We start from the raw sequence: 18537 nt of genomic DNA, 5'->3' as shown, positions 1-18537 counted from the left end.
CAGACACCAGGAGGAAGGTCCTGTGGTGAGGATAAAGAAGGTGTTGGGAGGAGGCCTTGGGGAAGTAGCCCAGGGAGTTGTAGCTGTCACACAGCTGTTCCAGGAGGCACTCTCGACAGCTGCATTCCACAGGGCCCTGGGCTGGAACCTGGAGTAGAGGGCGGGCCCGGGTTCCCTCCAAATCCTCCCAACTCCTGGTCAGACACAGGAGGAGTTGACCTGGACTGTGGGTTCAGAAAAACGGCCAAGCTGAGGGCTGCCGTGAAGCTCCAAGCAAGCAAATCCGCCAATAAGCGCAAGACCCACCAAGGTAGGGTCACAACTGGTGTCACAAGTGGGATTTGGTGTGCACAGCACTGAGGAAGAAGGAGGGTGTTTGGAAAAAAAAAAAAAAGGGAGCACCATGGCTTAACTTTCACCAGTAAAAGACAGTTGTGTGGCGTGGAGGGACCCTGGTCCCTAAAGCAAGCTGTGTTTGGGAAGGCTGATGCCAGTGACTCAGGGTCAGGTGTGTTTAGTTCAGAAGGAAAGCTGGGTTTTTCGTAACAGCCAGCCCTGCAAGCTCAGGCCTCAGTCCTGCACAAATGGCCTCAACAGGACTTTGGCTATTGACATCAATGGGAGCTCCTGGCTCAGGCCCTAAACCTGGACTCGGAGACTCAAGCTGGCTCCTTTCATAGGATATCAGGGTTGGAAGGGACCTCAGGAGGTCATCTAGTCCAACCACCTGCTCAAAGCAGGACCAATCCCCAACTAAATCATCCCAGCCAGGGCTTTGTCAAGCCTGACCTTAAAAACTTCTAAGGAGGGAGATTCCACCACCTCCCTAGGTAACGCATTCCAGTGCTTCACCACCCTCCTAGTGAAACAGTGTTTCCTAATATCCAACCTAAACCTCCCCCACTGCAACTTGAGACCATCATTCCTAGTTCTATTATCTGCCACCACTGAGAACAGTCTAGATTAGAGGTGGGCAAACTGCGGCCCGCGAGCCACATCCGGCCTGTGGGACCCTCCTGCCCAGCCCCTGAGCTCCCAGCCAAGGAGGCTCGCCCTCGGCCCCGCCCCCACTGTCCTCCCTCTCCTGCAGGTACACCGTCATGGGGGCAGCACAGCTTGCACCCGCCCACCTCCCAGGCTTTCCAATAAGCCTGTCCTCCCACTCTGAGCAGCATGGTAAGGGAGTGGGGGGCGGGGAGCGGGGGGGTTGGATAAGGGGCAGGAGGTCCCGGGGACAGTGAGGGGACAGGGAGCGTTTGGATAGGGTGGAGGTTCTGGGGGAGGGCAGGGGCAGTCAGGAGACAGGGAGCAGTGGGGGTTAGATAGGGGGTGGGGTCCCAGGGGTGTGGTTAGGGGCAGGGGGTCCCAGGACGGGGCGGTCATGGGGTGGGGGTATGGATAGGGGTCGGGGCAGTCAGGGGACAGGGAGCAGGGGGCAGTTGGATGGGGTGGAGTTTCAGGGGGTAGTCAGGAGACAGGGAATGGGGGGTGGGTTGGATAGGTGTGGGAGTCCGAGGGGGCCTGTCAGGGGCCAGGGGTGTGGATAGGGGTGGGGGGGCAGTCAGGGGATGGGGAACGGGGGGGGTTGGATAGGGGGGTGGGGTCCCAGGGGGGCGGTCAAGGGACAAGGAGCAGGGGGGTTGGATGGGGTGGGAGTTCTGAGGGGGGCAGTCAGGGGGTGGGAAATGGGAGGGGACGGATAGGGGGCAAGGGCCAGGCTGTTTGGGGAGGCACAGCCTTCCCTACTCGGCCCTCCAAACCGTTTTGCAACCCTGATGTGGTCCTAGGGCCAAAAAGTTTGCCCACTCCTGGCCTAGATCCATCCTCTTTGGAACCCCCTTTCAGGTAGTTGAAAGCAGCTATCAAATCCCCCCTCATTCTTCTCTTCCACAGACTAACCAATCCCAGTTCCCTCAGCCTCTCCTCATAAGTCATGTGTTCCAGTCCCCTAATCATTTTTGTTGCCCTCTGCTGGACTCTTTCCAATTTTTCTACATCCTTCTTGTAGTGTGGGGCCCAAAACTGGACACAGTACTCCAGATGAGGCCTCACCAATGTCGAATAGAGGGGAACGATCACGTCCCTCCATCTGCTGGCTATGCCCCTACTTATACATCCCAAAATGCCATTGGCCTTCTTGGCAACAAGGGCACACTGTTGACTCATATCCAGCTTCTCGTCCACTGTCACCCCTAGGTCCTTTTCCGTAGAACTGCTGCCGAGCCATTTGGTCCCTAGTCTATAGCGGTGCGTGGGATTCTTCCATCCTAAGTGCAGGACTCTGCACTTGTCCTTGTTGAACCTCATCAGACTTCTTTTGGCCCAATCCTCTAATTTGTCTAGGGCCCTCTGTATCCTATCCCTACCCTCCAGCGTATCTACCACTCCTCCCAGTTTAGTGTCATCTGAAAACTTGCTGAGGGTGCAATCCACGCCATCCTCCAGATCATTCATGAAGATATTGAACAAAACAGGCCTCAGGACCAACCCTTGGGGCACTCCACTAGATACCGGCTGGCAAGTAGACATGGAGCCATTGATCACTACCCGTTGAGCCCAACAATCTAGCCAGTTGTCTATCCACTTTATAGTCCATTCATCCAGCCCATACTTCTTTAACTTGCTGGCAAGAATACTGTGGGAGACCGTATCAAAAGCTTTGCTAAGGTCAAGGAATAACATGTCCACTGCTTTCCCCTCATCCACAGAGCCAGTTATCTAGTCATAGAAGGCAATTAGGTTAGTCAGGCATGACTTGCCTTTGGTGAATCCATGCTGACTGTTCCTGATCACTTTCCTCTCCTCTAAGTACTTCAAAATTGATTCCTTGAGGACCTGCTCCATGATTTTTCCAGGGACTGAGGTGAGGCTGACTGGCCTATAGTTCTCTGGATCCTCCTTCTTCCCTTTTTCCTTCTTTCCTTTCCTTCTTGCACATAGCCTGCAATAGATTCTCAGGAGCTCTGACTCTGAATATAGACAGGGAACAGATTTATTAAGCAAGAAAGTACCATTTTTGCAAAGTCACTTTCCAGAGTAGAACACCACTTTAATCTATTGCTTGTCAGAAGAAGAATTTAAGAGCTAGGGGGAAAAGCAAGGTCATAAAGCTCAAATTGCTTCAAAAAATGCACAAAACTGTGGCATACAAACAAAAGGCTGGAGATCATGGTGGTACTGCAGAAAATAGTGTCATAAACTAGTGTCAGAGTTAGAGGTTGTAGCAGAGCCCAAAGTTATTGGAAAAAGGCAGGTGCCCAGCATACCTAGTTTAGGTTAAACATTAATTCAAGAACAATAAAACAGTGATGAAGATGTAGCAAAGATCATGAAAGCAGCAGAGCTGAAGAAAGCAGAAAGGTTCTGCTCATTTGGATTTGGGCAAATGCAGGAATTGATGTTTTCAAAGAATGACATTTAAAAATACTTCTCTGTTTGTTGCAGGTTCGATGTGCTCTTGATCTTAGGCCTAAGGTTGCAAATGTCCAGTGTGAAGGTACGTACAAGCGGATTACCTGATTCCACAAAGCCCCTCTAGTGCAATGCCTTTTATCTCTGATATGAATCACACAGTTGGGGTCAAATCCTGGTCTTGTTGGAGTTGGTGACAAAACTCCCATTGTCTTCAATGTGATTGGGATTTGCCCCTTGGGGCCATATCTTCAATGGTATTTAGGTAGGGAAAGATTCAGATGAGGTACTTTTGAAAATTCCACCAGGTGCCTACATTCCCTTTTAGCCCTTAATGGGGAATAAGAGTAATAGCAGTCGTTGCTGAACAATTGCTGTTTGGTGACTCTTGCTCAGCGAACGCAGTGAATTAATGAGCTCAGGGGGTTAACCGCTTATGGGCCGAACCGTCTTGGAGTTCCAGGGATGTACTGCTAAAGTCTTGATCCAATGTATTACATGTGACAAAATTGTTAAACGGGAATGTGTTTGTGGAGTAGCTAGGCTTGGTTCCCCCCAGCCTGCCTCTGGGGCAGATCACCTGCACCTTGTCAAAGCGGGTGAGAAGAGCTACAGGTTAGGGTGGCAGTTTGTGACGCTCTGCACCGGCAGAGAAACTCCAGAGCTGCAGGGACAGTGGAAAATCAGGCCAGCGGCTGCGGATTAACAGCAGAACGCTGCATCCTGAGGCAGCTGGGGACACTGAGCCATGGGGGGACTCTGGCCTCCACTGCACAGGTTATGCCAGCGTAATTTATTTCGCTCAGGGGTGTGAATAAGCCACCCCCATGAGTGACGTAAGTTACACTGACCTAAGCACCGGTGTGGACAGCGCTATGTCAGCAGGAGAGCTTCTCCCACCAACATAGCTCCCGTCGCCCACGGGGGTGGTTTTATTACACAGATGGGCATTCTGTCAGCAGAGAACATCTTCCCCAGGTGTGCTGCACTTGCATCGGTGTGCCATTGCAGTGCCCTCAGACACCCCAGGCTGCTGGTCTGGAGTAACAAAAGTCACTGTAGTGTCGCTCAGCCAGAAGTTGTGGGCTTGGTGCAGGAATCACGGGGCTTGTGCGCTGTCGGGCGGTCAGAATGGCTTAGAACTCTAGAAACTTCAGCAGCTTGCTCCAGACCAGCAGTCCCTGCCTCAGTTTCCCCATTTATGTGAGATGAAAAACACTTGCCCGGCCAGCAGGGCAGTTGTAAGGATTTAATATTTGGGTAAAGAGCTTTGAAGCCTGGCAGGTTTTCTCCAGACAAGTGCCCAGGGTTGTTAGTCCTACCTCTGGAGGGGTGAACCGAGCCTCTTCCCAGAATCCTGCTTCCTGCACGTACAGTCATGCATGTCCCCTCTGGCCAGTTCCAGGATTTCTCTAATATTAGCACTGAAAGTCAGGAAATCCCATCTGTCTGTGCCAGAATCACTACGCAGCCAAGCTCTGTTTTCAGATCACCTCCTTAGCAAGCACAGAGCCTGGTCACCAGCCGAAGGGTTTGGAGAGCACACTCCAGCCTTACTCGCCAGTCTGTAACACCCAGTGACTAGTGGGTGGCTGTGATTGCTGTGGGGATCCTTCCATGGGACACAAGGGTTTGGTGGGGATGTTACATACGTGGCCCCTTCCAGAAGTGACCCCACTAGACGTTGTCTGCTCTAGGGGGTTGTGTTGCCCCAGCTCCCCCTCAGCACGGCTCACACTGTAAGAAGTTACTGTATGATACTCTGGAAAGCAGCTAGCAGGAGGCATGCATACAGCAGCCATAATCCCACTAACCTCCCTGTGCCAGCAGACCACATAGGATTGATTTCCTGGCTCTGTCTGGGCCTTGGGCCTGGCTGCCCACAGGGCTGCTCTCTGTGTGGACACTATGAATGAATGGAAACATTACACTGTCGTAGGGCAGGATCCTTCCACTGGCTTCCTCCGTGGTGCCTTCGAGTCACCACCTCTGATGTCCTGACAGCCCAACGTTCTAGGGGGAGCCTGGCAGAAAGGGCAGCTCCTGGGCAGACTCAGTGAAAGCTGGGTGCCCTGCAAACCTCCTCCCCAAGGCTAGCAGCGCACTTGGCCAGCGAGTGTTCGTATCCCCGTCCCCGCAATTCTGCAGCTTGGGACTTTTTCACAGATGGTTCTTGGAGTGGGATATGTCCCCTCTAGGCCTGTGTGAACCCAACTGCCTGGAGGAGGGTGCGGGCTGCGGGGTGGTGTGCCTGGCTGGGGCGGGGTAGCTGGAAGGTGTTTGTGGGAGAGACGGAGCTCCTAGACAGGCCAGGGTTCTCCCTGCTGATCAGACAGAGCTGGCAGTGTAGCCGTGGTGGGGTTCTGGGAGGACCATGTCCTCCAGGGCTCTGTCCCCTTGTGGCTGGCTGGAGGGCAGGGCAGGTAGGGAGAGCAGCCTGCGAGGCTGCCTTGAGCACTGTGCTTGCTTCATGCACCCCACGCCCCTGGGGTAGGGAGGGGAAAGCTGCATTGCATTGCACTGTCCCCTGCTAGCCAGAGGTGGCTGCAGTTGTGTCTCCATTACAGAGCTGGCTCAGCCTCCTTCTAGCCTGGGGCGGCTGAGGACATGGCCAAGCAGGGAGGGAGAGTCCCAGCTGCGGCTCCTGCTGGCCAGCAGGGTGAGGGAGGCTTACTGAGGGCCCGGGCTGGGGTGCTGTGGCTCTGCCAGGCTGCAGACTTCGTGCTGTGTGGCACCAGACAGGCACAGAGAACTCGGAAGCCCTCTCCGTCTAATGCCCCACCAGCTGTGTGGCACTCAGCGCTGTGGGTCAGAGCCACACCCAGCACAGGACAGCCCTGTGGCTACTCACATTCTCCATGCTGTGCCGTGCCTTTCTCCCCAGCAGAGCACAGGCCAGATTCTGGCACAGTCTTGTGGGCCCAGCTCCCTTCAAAATCAGCCAGCAGCATCCCGGTGTCTGGCATGGGCTGCCAGTGACACTGGGCGGGAGCAGCGCAGGGAGTCCGCATGTCACCTCACCTGGTCACTGGCACTCTGAGCATGCACGGCATGTGCTGGAAGTGCCTTGTTCTCACTACCACTGGGGCAACGGGAGTCTCTGGCTAAGTATAGAAGCAAACCCCAACCCCCTAAAATCCTGATACAGACACATGGGTCACTCAGCTACACAACCAGCCTGGTGGCAAAAATGACCTTTTCTTTTCTTTTCTTTTCTTTTCTTTTCTTTTCTTTTCTTTTCTTTTCTTTTCTCACTGTTTTAAGCTTAAAAAACAAAACAAAATGGCGTTGGTTTGTTAAATGTTGAAGACACTAACGATGCATTCCCTTTCCTGACCAACCCCTTTTCTTCCCAGCATGATCCTACACCCGGCTCCTTATGCCCAGCAATTCCTGTGCTGGTCAGTGGCAGAGTGAGTCAGTCATTGGACAGCTCTGCCCTCTGGGGTGGCATGGATGGTGTGTTAGATGATCCAGGCTCTTATCGAAACCCTATCTGTCTGACATGCGTCCAGGTCAGCGTGTGGCATCAGATGACCTGGCTTTTGGCACCAGACAGTGGCACATGATGTTATGTCCTCTGTAAAATGTCAGGTAAGTGAAGGGAATGTGTTTGTGGAAATCTGATTCTTCAGGCAGCCAAGATTTTGAAGGACACATTTTTGCCGGCTTAGTTTAATTTGGCACTGTTAGTGGGTGCAATCCCAATGAGTTCAGTGGCGTCGCGTCGGCTCCTCCCCTGGCTGAATTCCAACTATTGTGTTTTTAAATGAGGGAAGAGGGGGCCTGCACTTTCTTCTCTCATTCAGATCTGTGTCAAATCCAACCCTCACTTCCTGATGTCACTCTTTGAAGGCCAAATCCTGCAGGACCAGATTGTACCTCCTCTCTCCATGGCTCTATTCAGTTCTCTGTAGGTTCTTACCCCACCCTCATCACCAGATTAGCTGAGCACCTTGCAGTCGTGCATTAAGTGATCTGACTGACGTCTGTCATGTGTGGTTTGTTCTATCTCCCCCGTTCTCCAGGGGGAGAAGTGTGTGTGCAGCAGAGGGTGTTTGGTGTTTATACATCCCTGCTGCGCTGTTTTATGTTAGAGAAGGCAGGTAAAAGAAATGTGCCTGGCACTTGGAGTGGAGGGTGGGGAGGTTTGTTGTGGGCCTTAGTTCTTGATGGAGTTCATTCCCCAGTCTCTGACCCCGGAGAAAGCTCGCTGTCCTGCACAGATGAGCTGTGCCTTTGTTGTGTAGAGGTCCATTGTGCCATGGTCTTCATCCTGGAGCTCTAGGCTCTTCTGGACACCCTGGGCCAAGGCCAGGGGGTGCCTTGAGGATAATGAGTGAGACCTTGACCATGACTCTATTCTATGGGAAGCCTGTGTAGGCAGCGGAGGACAGGTTTGATGTGCTCACGGTAGCCTATGTTGCTGAGGAGACACACTCAGCTTTCTGTACTAGTTGGATTTTCATAAGTGCTTCAGGCACACACTCACAATTGATCAATCCAGAGTTTAGGAGGCTCTTGGACTCACCACTGATCCTGAGCTCTCACACAGCTGTATCTGTGAGCAACACTTTTTACCACGTCTGGTTGGCCAGGGGTCACAATCCCATCCTGGTGAACAATGGCCTGGCCTCTGTTATTCATGCCTCCATCACCATTAGCAATTATCTTCAAAAACTCATGGAAGATGGGAGAGATTCCAGAGGACCGGAAAAGGGCAAATATAGTGCCCATCTATAAAAAGGGAAATAAGGACACCTCTGGGAATTACAGACCAGTCAGCTTAACTTCAGTACCCGGAAAGATAATAGAGCAAATAATTAAACAATCAATTTGCAAACACCTAAAAGAGGTGTAAGACACACTGTATCCGTCAGCATGGATTTGTCAAGAACAAACCATGTCAAACCAACCTGATAGTTTTCTTTGACAGGGTAACAAGCCTTGTGGATGGGGATAAGCTGTAGATGTGGTATATCTTGACTTTAGTAAGGCTCTTGATACTGTCTTGCATGACCTTCTCATAAACAAACTAGGGAAATACAACCTAGATGGAGCTACTATAAGGTGAGTGCAGAACTGGTTGAAAAACCGTTCCCAGAGAGTAGTTATCAGTAGTTCACAGTCAATCTGGAAGGACATATCAAGTGGGGTCCCACAGGGATCAGTTCTGGGTCTGGTTCTGTTCAATATCTTCATCAATGCTTTAGATCGGGGTCTCAAACTCAATTGACCTTAGGGCCAGTGCCAATCCTCAAATCCTCCCAGTGGGCCAATAATGTCACTCATGCCACCCAAAACTCCTCAACCCCCCCAAAAAACTCTGCCCCCCACCTGCCTAAGGCTCTGGGAGGGAGTTTGGGTGGGGGAGGAGGTCTGCGGTAGGGGATTGGGGTGCAGGCTCTGGGAGGGAGTTTCAGGGTGGGAGAGGGTGTGTGGGAAGCGGGAGGGGTGAAGGCTCTGGGAGGGACTTTGGGGGTGGGAGGGGGTATGTGGGGTGAGGGTGCAGGCTCTTTGAGGGAGTTTGGGGGTGGGAGGGTGTGTATGAGAAGGGGGTGAAGGCTCTGTGAGGGAGTTTGGGGGCAGGAGGGGGAGCGGGTGCAGGCTCTGGGAAGGAGTTTGGGGGCAGGAGGGGGTGGGGGGTGCAGGCTCTGGGAGGGGGTTGGGGGGTGCGGTGTTTATCTGGGGCTCCAAGGTGGGGCGAGCTGGGGGGCGTCCACAGGCTTCTGCCCCCGCAGCTTCCCATTGACCACAGGGGCGCTCGGGGTGGGGGCAGTGTGCCGAGGCACAGCCCTGCCCCACCCTGGGGCCGCAGGGAGGGACCAGCAGACACGTGGAGCAAGCAGGCAGATGCCACTCAGCTCCGCTGCGCTGCCGGGGCCAGGGGCCATTTTAAATTGCCTGGGAGGTGCGGGGGAGAGTGCCCGGGGGTGGCAGGTGGGGCCAAGGGAGAGACCCGGCCCCAAAACTGCTGGAGCCCTGTGGCCCACATTGGGGAGCTTTGTGGGCCGCAGACGGCCCGCGTGCTGCGAGTTTGAGATCCCTGCTTTAGATAATGGCATAGAAAGTACACTTATAAAGTTTGCAGATGATACCAAGCTGGAAGGGGTTGCAAGTGTTTTGGAGGACAGGATTAAAATTCAAAATGATCCAGACAAACTGGAGAAATGGTCTCCAGGATGAAATTCAATAAGGACAAATGCAAAGTACTCCACTTAGGAGGGAACAATCAGTTGCACACATACAACATGGGAAATGACTGCCTAGAAAGGAGTACTGCGGAAAGGGATCTGGGGGTCACAGTGGATCACAAGCTAAATATGAGTATAACACTATTGCAAAAAAAGCGAACATCATTCTGGGATGTGTTAGCGGGAGTGTTGTAAACAAGACACGAGAAATAATTCTTCCGCTCTACTCTGCAGAGAAAGTGATGGGAGTTTCTATAAAGCTTCTTTTTCTTGGCAACGTCAACAGCCCATTTATTTCAGCCTTTTGATCTTTTAAATTTTAAAAAATCGGTTACATTTTTGTAAAGACGCTAACCCCCAAACTTCCAGGCATTGGCCAACAGCTAACTGACAGTGGTGAGCAAGATACATCCCCTATGGGCACGTGATTCTACAATCACCCACTTTAGGGTTTCTGGCACTTTCTGGCACTGTACATTCTCTAAGACAGGAGTAGGACACTGGACTAGATTGACCCCCTAGTTCCATCCAGTCTGGCACTCCCTGTGGTCCTAGAACCTGATCCAGCTCCCACTGTAGTGAATAGGAGTCTTTCCATTCACATCAGTGGGAACTGGATTGGGCCTTTAAACAGTTGTTCCATCCAAGGCCAAAACAGTCATGCCTAGCTTCTCCTCTGTGTGCCCATGCACGGGAGCACAGGTGGGTGGTCGGGTCACCCAGCACTTGGAGATCTGTTAGTACCTGTCAGACAAGTGACTGTTAAAAGGGCATGCTACATCTGCTTGCCTGTGTAGTCAAGTTCAATCTGGTTTCTTCACTGGTTGAAATAATGAGTCACTATTAAGTCAGGAACTGTTCATTAAAAATGCTGATTCATTGAACCCAACTGTAGCGGGTTGGTCATCCCGCTCCGGCCCTGAAAGGGTTAAAGCAGCCCTGGAGAGGGCTGCGGCTGGGAACACCTAGGCTGATTGAGGGAGGCAGCCACAGCTGGGGCCACCCCCTAATCAGGCCACAGCTGGCCCTTATAAGAGGGCTGTGGGCCAGAAGCTGACGGAGTCTCACTCTAGCCCTGGAGTGGGAAGGGCTAGCTGCCTGGGAGCAAGGTAGCTGAAGTGGAGCAGTGCTAGGGAAGGGCAAAGGGAGCTGGGGAGCTCCAGCCTGGTAAACCCCTAGGCTGCAGGCCTTGGTGAAGGCCTACAAAAGGTACTGGAGCTGCAGAGGGGCAGCCCAAGGATAGGCAAAGGCAGCAGGTCCTAACCCCTTGCCAGTGATGAGTGGCCATGACACTGCCGTCTGCCCCAGTGAGCGGGGGCTAGATGAAGATTGGCAGTAGCCACTAAGGCAAAGTGGGTTTAGAGGGTTGTGGGCTCCCCTGGGAGGGGAGACCCAGGGTGAGGGGGTACTGGTGGAGCAGAACCCCGAGGTAAAGGGGCACCAGGGTCCGGGAGAGACACGGGAGCCAGCGGCAGGTGAGACACCGGCCTGCAGAGGGCGCTCCAAAGGCTGGAAAGAGCTAATTCCTGGGACGACCAGCCGGAGACGCTGCACCAGTGAATCATTGCTTTACTACACCAACACTTTTTGTGGGAAAGGGTCAGTGTCATTGTGGTGTTTAGATGTTGCTTGTAATTATTAGAATTGGGAGCACGGGCTGTTGGGAGTCTGAAAGGACAGGAAACAGGGAGGAGAGGGGAGGAGTTGAGAGGCTGGGAGAAAGCTACCGAGGCTGCAGCAGCAGCTTGGTAAAGAGGTTTCCACTTTGAAAATAAAGAGATGGCCCAGTCACTCTAAAAACTTTGATCCAGTTTTGCTGCCTTATTTTAGAGTTCGGGATGAACTTTCTTTGTTTGATGGCTGTGTGCTACAAGGTACACACCGGCTCCTTGTGCCAGAAGAATTACAGTCAAAACTCATACATCTGGCACATGATGCTCATCAAGGAATTGTCCAAACCAAACAATGATTACGGGATCTGTATTGGTGGCCAGGGATGGACTCTCAAACTGAAGCACTCATAAAATCCTGTGTCAGTTGCCAAATGCATGACAAGACAGCAGTGACATGTACCTCTCCATTACAGCCTGTTCCTCTTCCTGAATCTGCATGGGAAAAAGTGGTGATTGACATTGTAGGTCCCTTTGATACTGCTCCAATTGACTGGCGTTATGCCATTACTTTAATAGACTATTTCAGTAAATGGCCTGAGGTAGCGTTTACATCGCAAATCTCTTCCGCTACAGTAATTAAGTTCCTCTCTTGAGTTTTTAGCAGGGAAGGTAACCCCAAAGAACTGGTTTCAGATAATGGTAGTCAATTTACTTCCTGGAGTTTGAAACTTTTCTAGCACAGAGGAACATTTTACACAGCAGGTCATCCCTATACTACGCTCCAGCCAATGGGGAAATCGAACAGTTTAACAGAAGTTTGAAAGAGAGTTTGCAAACGGCTAAACTGGAAGGGCAATTGTGGATACCCTTCACTACTGATTTCTTGCAAGCATACCGGGCTACACGACATGCCACAACGCAAAGATCACCTGCAGAGTTACTGCACGGGAAACAGATGAATATAAACTGAACATTGCTGGTATGTTAAAGGCACGACCTGATGCCCCAAACGAGGATGATGTGAGAAAAACAGTTGAACAGAACCAAGCAAAGTCTAAGGCTTTCACAGACAAGCGGCGGGGTGCTAAGGAACCAAAGTTTGAGTGTGGTTCCTTTGTTAGAATACGAAAACCTGGAATTTTACGCAAAGGGGACCATAGATTCACAGCGCCTCTTAAAATCATAGAGAAGACAGGACCTTATACCTACTGACTTTCTGATGGGCGGGTATGGAATGCTTCTTATCGTGCACCTGCCTATGCACCAAGAGGAGATTATGCCAACACCCAGTCTGCATTGGAGGACTTCACCGTAGTACCAACACAACAAGACATGGCACTGGAACCGGGGCTTGAGAGACGGCCTGTCAGACCCAGACGACAACCTGTCTGGACTAGAGACTGTTATGTAGTATCGACAATGTTTTCAATGTAATATTTCTGCCAACAGTAAAGTGTCTTGTTTCATATTTGTTCCTGTAGTTAGAACAATAATGTTTATTTTAATTGGGAGAGTTTCTTAAGAGAGGAGGGAATGTGGTGTTTAGATGTTGCTTGTAATTATTAGAATTGGGAGCACTGGCTGTTGGGAGTCTGAAAGGCCAGGAAACAGGAAGGAGGGGGGAGGAGTTGAGAGGCTGGGAGAAAGCTACAGAGGGTGCAGCAGCAGCTTAGTAAAGAGGTTTCCACTTTGAAAATAAAGTCCTGTTGAAGCTTGTCAGTACCTTGCCTGGTTGATACAACAGTCATCGAATTTCTCAGCTCAAAAAAGTTTTGAAAAAAAAGTTTTGAAATTGTCAGAATATCCCATTGCATTAGTCTTTTAAATTAAAAATTTCAGTTTTCTGGATTCGAACAAATTTTCATTAAAAAATGTAAGCTAATTATAGTGCAAAAACATTTACTCTTTTGTAATTGATCAAAATCAAAAGAAAATGTTTTGAAATGATCAAAAGTAAATGTTTTATTTACCTGGACAGAATTCTGCATCTTAGGTCTCAGGCTACCCTCAAAATTTATATCAGCATAGCTACCTCTGTCAGAGGTGTGAAAAAACCACGCCCCTGTCCAACATAGGTATCTGGCCAACCTCCCTCCCCACAAAGACGCAGCTTTCCTGATGGAAGAGTGCCTCTGTTGACATAGTGAAAGGTGTTTGGGTGGGTGGTGTTCTTGTACCAACAGACAAACTCCTTCCGTTGGTGTAGGCTGTGTCTGTGCTGAGGGCCATGCTGGTGTAGCTAAGCTGGTATAGTCTCTGTAGTGTAGACAGCCTAAGGTGAGTGTGGGGGGGTGAGAGGCGATGGAAGGGTACAGGGTTGGGTGGGTGGTGTTCTTGTACCAACAGACAAACTCCTTCCGTTGGTGTAGGCTGTGTCTGTGCTGAGGGCCATGCTGGTGTAGCTAAGCTGGTATAGTCTCTGTAGTGTAGACAGCCTAAGGTGAGTGTGGGGGGGTGAGAGGAGATGGAAGGGTACAGGGGAGAGAGAAACTGGAAAGGACAAGGATGGGGAGAGGTGAAAGGGATGGATGGAAAAGGGGAGCGGAAAACGAGATGGAGAAGTGGAAGGGAAAGAGCCCTAAAGGAGCAGAGGGAATGTAGTGGGGGAGAGAAGGGTAAGAAGGCAGGTGTAAGGGGGAGAAAGAGCAGTCTCTGAGTTTGACACTGGCCAGGACTCCATGGGCATTCTACACAGAAGAGCTCTGTGTAGCTCCAAAGTGTGCCGCTCTCACCAGCAGAAATTGGTCCGACAGAAGACATCACCTCCCCCACCTATAAGTTCTCTAACACCCAGAGGCTGCAAGGACATTGGTCTTACATGCCAGATCCTGGCCCCTGTTCCAGATACCATCTGACATTCCAGGGACTCAGAGGAGCTGGGAAGCTGGTGGAGCCAGTGCCCTAGGGAGTCGCTCCTGGACAGGTTGTGTCAAGCTGCTATTGCAATTCCCTTGCCACTTCCCCCTGCCCCAGGCTCAGATGCTGGAAAGCCCCCCACCCCAGCCTTGCCCTGGGCCCAGGCCTTTCCAGCAGCAAAGTGAGCGCTAAGGTCAGGCTGACTTTGGGGATAACGTGCTGCCTATTGCTACCCCAACAGCACTTTATGGAGGTCTCCCATCCAGGAACTGTCACAGATTGAAGTATCATTAGAGGAGGTTTGGGAATAAATTGATAAACTAAACAGTAATAAGTCACCAGGAGCAGATGCTATTCACCTGGGAGTTCTGAAGGAACTCAAACGTGAAATTGCAGAACTGCTAACTGTGGTTTGTAACCTGTCCTTTAAATCCGCTTCTGTACGAGATGACTGGAGAACAGCTAATGTGATGGCAATTTTTTTAAAAAGGCACCAGAGCTCCTGGCAATTACAGGCTGGTGAGCCTGACTGCAGTACCAGGCAAACTGATTGAAACTACAGTAAGAACAGAATTGTCAGACACAGAGATGAACATGATTTGTTGGGGAAGAGTCCATATGTTTTTTGCAAAGGGAAATCCTGCCTCCCCAATCTACTAGAATTCTGTGAGGGGGTCAACAAACATGTGGACAAGGGGAATCCAGTGGATACAGTGTACTTAGATTTTCAGAAAGCCTTTGACAAGGTCCCTCACCAAAGTAAGCTGTCATGGGATAAGAGGGATGGTCCTCTTATGGATCAGTAACTACTTAAAAGATAGAAAACAAAGAGTAGGAATAAATGGTCAGTTTTCAGAATGGAGAGAGGTAAATAGTAACCCAGGGGACTGTCCTGGGACCAGTCCTAGTTAACATATTCATAAATGATCTGGAAAAAGGGGTAAACAGTGAGGTGGCAAAATTTGCAGATGATACAAAACTACTCAAGCTAGGTAAATCCAAAGCAGCCTGCGACGTTACAAAGGGATCTCACAAAACTGGGTGACTGAGCAACAAAATGGCAGATGAAATTCAATGTTGATAAATGGAAAGTAATGCACACTGGAAAACATAATCCTAACTATACATATAAAATGAGGGGGGTCTAAATGAGCTGTTACCACTCAAGAAAGATCTTGGAGTCAGCTTGGATAGTTCTCTGAAATCATCCACTCAATGTGCAGCAGCAGTCAAAAAAGTGAACAGAACATTGGGCATCATGAAGAAAGGGATAGATAATAAGACAGAAAATATCATGTTGCCTCTGTATAAATCCATGGTACGCCCACATCTTGCGCGCAGATGTGGTCGCCCCATCTCAAAAAAGATATATTAGAATTTGAAAAGGTTGAGAAAAAGGCAACAAAAATGATTAGGGGTATGGAACAGCTTTCGTAGGAAGAGAGATTAATAAAACCGGGGGTTTTCAGCTTGGAAAAGAGATGACTAAGGGGGGATATGATAGAGGTCTATAAAATCATGACTGGTATGGAGACTGTGAAGAAGGAAATGTTATTTACTCCTTGTCATAACACAAGAACTAGGGGTCACCAAATGAAATTAATAGGTAGCAGGTTTAAAACAAACAAAAGTATTTTTTTCACACAATGCACAGTCAACCTGTGGAACTCCTTGCCAGAGGATGTTGTGAAGGCCAGGACTATAACAGGCTTAGAAAAAGAACTAGATACATTTATGGCGGTTAGGTCCATCAATGGCTATTAGCCAGGATGGGCAGGGATGGTGTCCCTAGCCCGGGGTGGGCAAATTTTTTGGCCGGAGGGCCATATCGGTGTTCCAAAACTGTATGGAGGGCCGGGTAGGGAAGGCTGTGCCTCCCCAAACAGTCTGGCCCCCACCTCCATCTGCCCCCTCCCACTTTCTGCCCCGTGACTGCCCCCCTCATAACCCCCAACCCATCCAACTCCCCCTGCTCCTTGTCCTCTGACCACCCCCTCCCAGGACCCCCCGCCCCTAACTGCCCCCCTGGAACCCAACCCCCTATCCAACCGCCCCCTGCTCCCTGTCCCCTGACTGCCCTGCTCCCTATCCACACCCCCACTCCCTGACAGCCCCCACCCTGGGACTTCCATGCCTATCGAACCCCCACCGCCATGTTCCCCGTCCCCTGACTGCCCCCCCCAGAACCTCTGCCCCATCCAACCGCCCCCTGCTCCCTGTCCCGTGACTGCCCCCTGGGACCCCCTGCCCCTTATCCAACCTCCTTGCTCCCCTCCCCCTTACCATGCCGCTCAGAGCAGCAGGACTGGCAGCCGCGCTGCCCAGCTGGAGCCAGCCACGCCACTGCACTGCCCAGCAGGAGCTCGCAGCCCTGCTGCCCAGAGCGCTGGCAGCACGGCGAGCTGAGGCTGCGGGGGAGGGGGGACAGCAGGGGCGGGGCCAGGGGCTAGCCTCCCCGGCCGGGAGCTCAAGGGCCAGCCAGGACGGTCCCACGGGCCACCCACCTCTGCCCTAGCCTCTGTTTGCCAGAAGCTGGGAATGGACGATGGGATGGATCACTTGGTGATTACCTGTTCTGGTCATTCCCTCTGGGGCACCTGGCACTGGCCACTGTCGGCAGATGGATACTGGGCTAGATGGACCTTTGGTCTGACCCCGTCTGGCCATTCTTATGTTCTTAAATACTGACCCGGACCAACGCTGCTTAGTGTGGGAGAACTGATGGCAGAGCAGGACAAAGTGAGACGTCTGTTGCCTCGTCAGGGGCTCAAACCAAGCAGCAGCTCTTATTCTAGATGCTTGGATTAATAGGCCAGAACAGACTATTGTGACAAGCTAATAGGACTTCCCTGAATTGATTCCTGCTTGAACTAAGACCAGAGCTTTTAGAAAAACAGCTGATCTTGATTTTAAAATGGTCAGTGATGGAAAATCTACCACTTCTCTGACCCCTCTCCAAGTTACCAACCGGCTTCTGGAACAGTGGACACCAGAGCTGGGCACAGGATTCCAGCAGTGGTCACACCAGTGCCAAAGTAACCGCTTGGCTTCTACTCGAGATTCTCCTGCTTGTGCGAGCAAGGATCCCATTAGTCCTTTGAATCACAAGCCGTGTCTTGCTGGGAGCTCATGTTGAGCTGATTATTCACCACAATCCCCACATCCTTTTCAGTCACTGCTTCCCAGAACAGAGTCCCCCATCCCATTAGTATGGCCGACAGTCTTTGTTCCTAGCTGTATAACTACATTTGGCCATATTGAAATTCACATTGTTTACTTGACTCCAGCCTACCAAGTGATCCAGATCGCTCCCTGTCAGTGACCTGTCTTCATTATTTAGCACTCCCCCAATCTTGGTGTCGTTTGCAAACTTTATCAGCATCCTAGCGCTGCTTGGCAGTCTTGTCTTTCTAGAAGAGAGGACAGTGGCTAGGATGTGGGGACAGTTGCGCTGCTTCTGCCCATCATATACCTGGCCTATGGATAAATACAGTACAGGGCATCAGGCCAAGGGTTTCAGAAGTTAGAGTCTGAAGTTAGGTAGCCTGATTCTGTTACCTGAAATTGGGGCAGCTAGTAAGCTTAGGGAGGACTAATGGCCCACCAGAGTTTGGCAGAAAGCAGCACGTTTATTACACTGATGGCTAAGCTCAAAAGAAGGTGTGGGGAGGGGTCACACTCACACTCGCATACTCACACTCCCAGGACAGGCCCAGCACTGGAGATGTCAGGATCCTTCAAGGTAAGTGTCCCACAGCGCAGCGATGGGCAGGGTGATGAAGGTGAGTCTTCCCGAGACACGATGGAATGCAACATGGCGAACGACTGGCCAGGCGGTCTGGACAAAGGGCCTTCACGGGAGGTACAAGCTTGTGAGTGCACCCCTGAGCACATGGCCCCTTCCCCTTTTAAGGACCTGCTCCTCATGGCCTGAGACTAGAGATGACTTGGCCACGTCTGGTTGGTCACACTCCACCTCGGCCAGTGTCCATGCATTGGGTGTGTGAGCGCTGCCTAATTAGAGTCTCAGACACCTTGTCTACCCAGGAGCTCTTCTGATCTTCCAGCTGTTCAAGCAGCCCATTCATCCCACAAGCATTCCAGGAGGGAGGGGGACAGGGAAAGCCACTTCACAGGTATTCAAAGAGGGAGAGGAGACAAAACGGGGGGGTGGTGGGGAGGAAGGTGTAACAGACCTTTTGAGCATACAGGTTATACAGAGCATACAGATCACTGCTGCTCCTACTACAGATTCAAGCACACAGGAGCTCCAGTTGCCATCAAGAGGGAGCTGTTGGATGCTCTGCACCTTTAAAATCTGGGTCCTTTTTTAGGTGCCTAAATATGGACTTAGAAGCCTGACTTGAGGCTCTTATCTTTGAATCTCTTGGTCACTGTTCTTTTCCAAAAAGAAAAGGAGGACTTGTGGCACCTTAGAGACGAACCAATTTATTTGAGCATGA

General features: G+C 51.2%; 1 long non-coding RNA gene across 1 annotated transcript in view; it reads left to right on the top strand.

Moving 5' to 3' along the window:
• Window positions 1-12937, top strand: part of LOC142071824 (uncharacterized) — a 57477-nt gene extending 44540 nt beyond the window's left edge. The window contains exons 2-4 of the long non-coding RNA XR_012667999.1: window positions 3445-3496; window positions 6768-7005; window positions 11436-12937. This is a non-coding gene — a long non-coding RNA (uncharacterized LOC142071824). The remainder of the gene's footprint in view (window positions 1-3444; window positions 3497-6767; window positions 7006-11435) is intronic.
• The last annotated feature ends 5600 nt before the right edge of the window (window positions 12938-18537 follow it).

This window comes from Caretta caretta, chromosome 4 (assembly GCF_965140235.1).
Source record: "Caretta caretta isolate rCarCar2 chromosome 4, rCarCar1.hap1, whole genome shotgun sequence".
In the NCBI taxonomy this organism is placed as follows: domain Eukaryota; kingdom Metazoa; phylum Chordata; order Testudines; family Cheloniidae; genus Caretta; species Caretta caretta.
The sequence above is the reverse complement of the archived record's forward strand: the minus strand, read 5'-3'. Positions and strand labels throughout refer to the sequence as shown.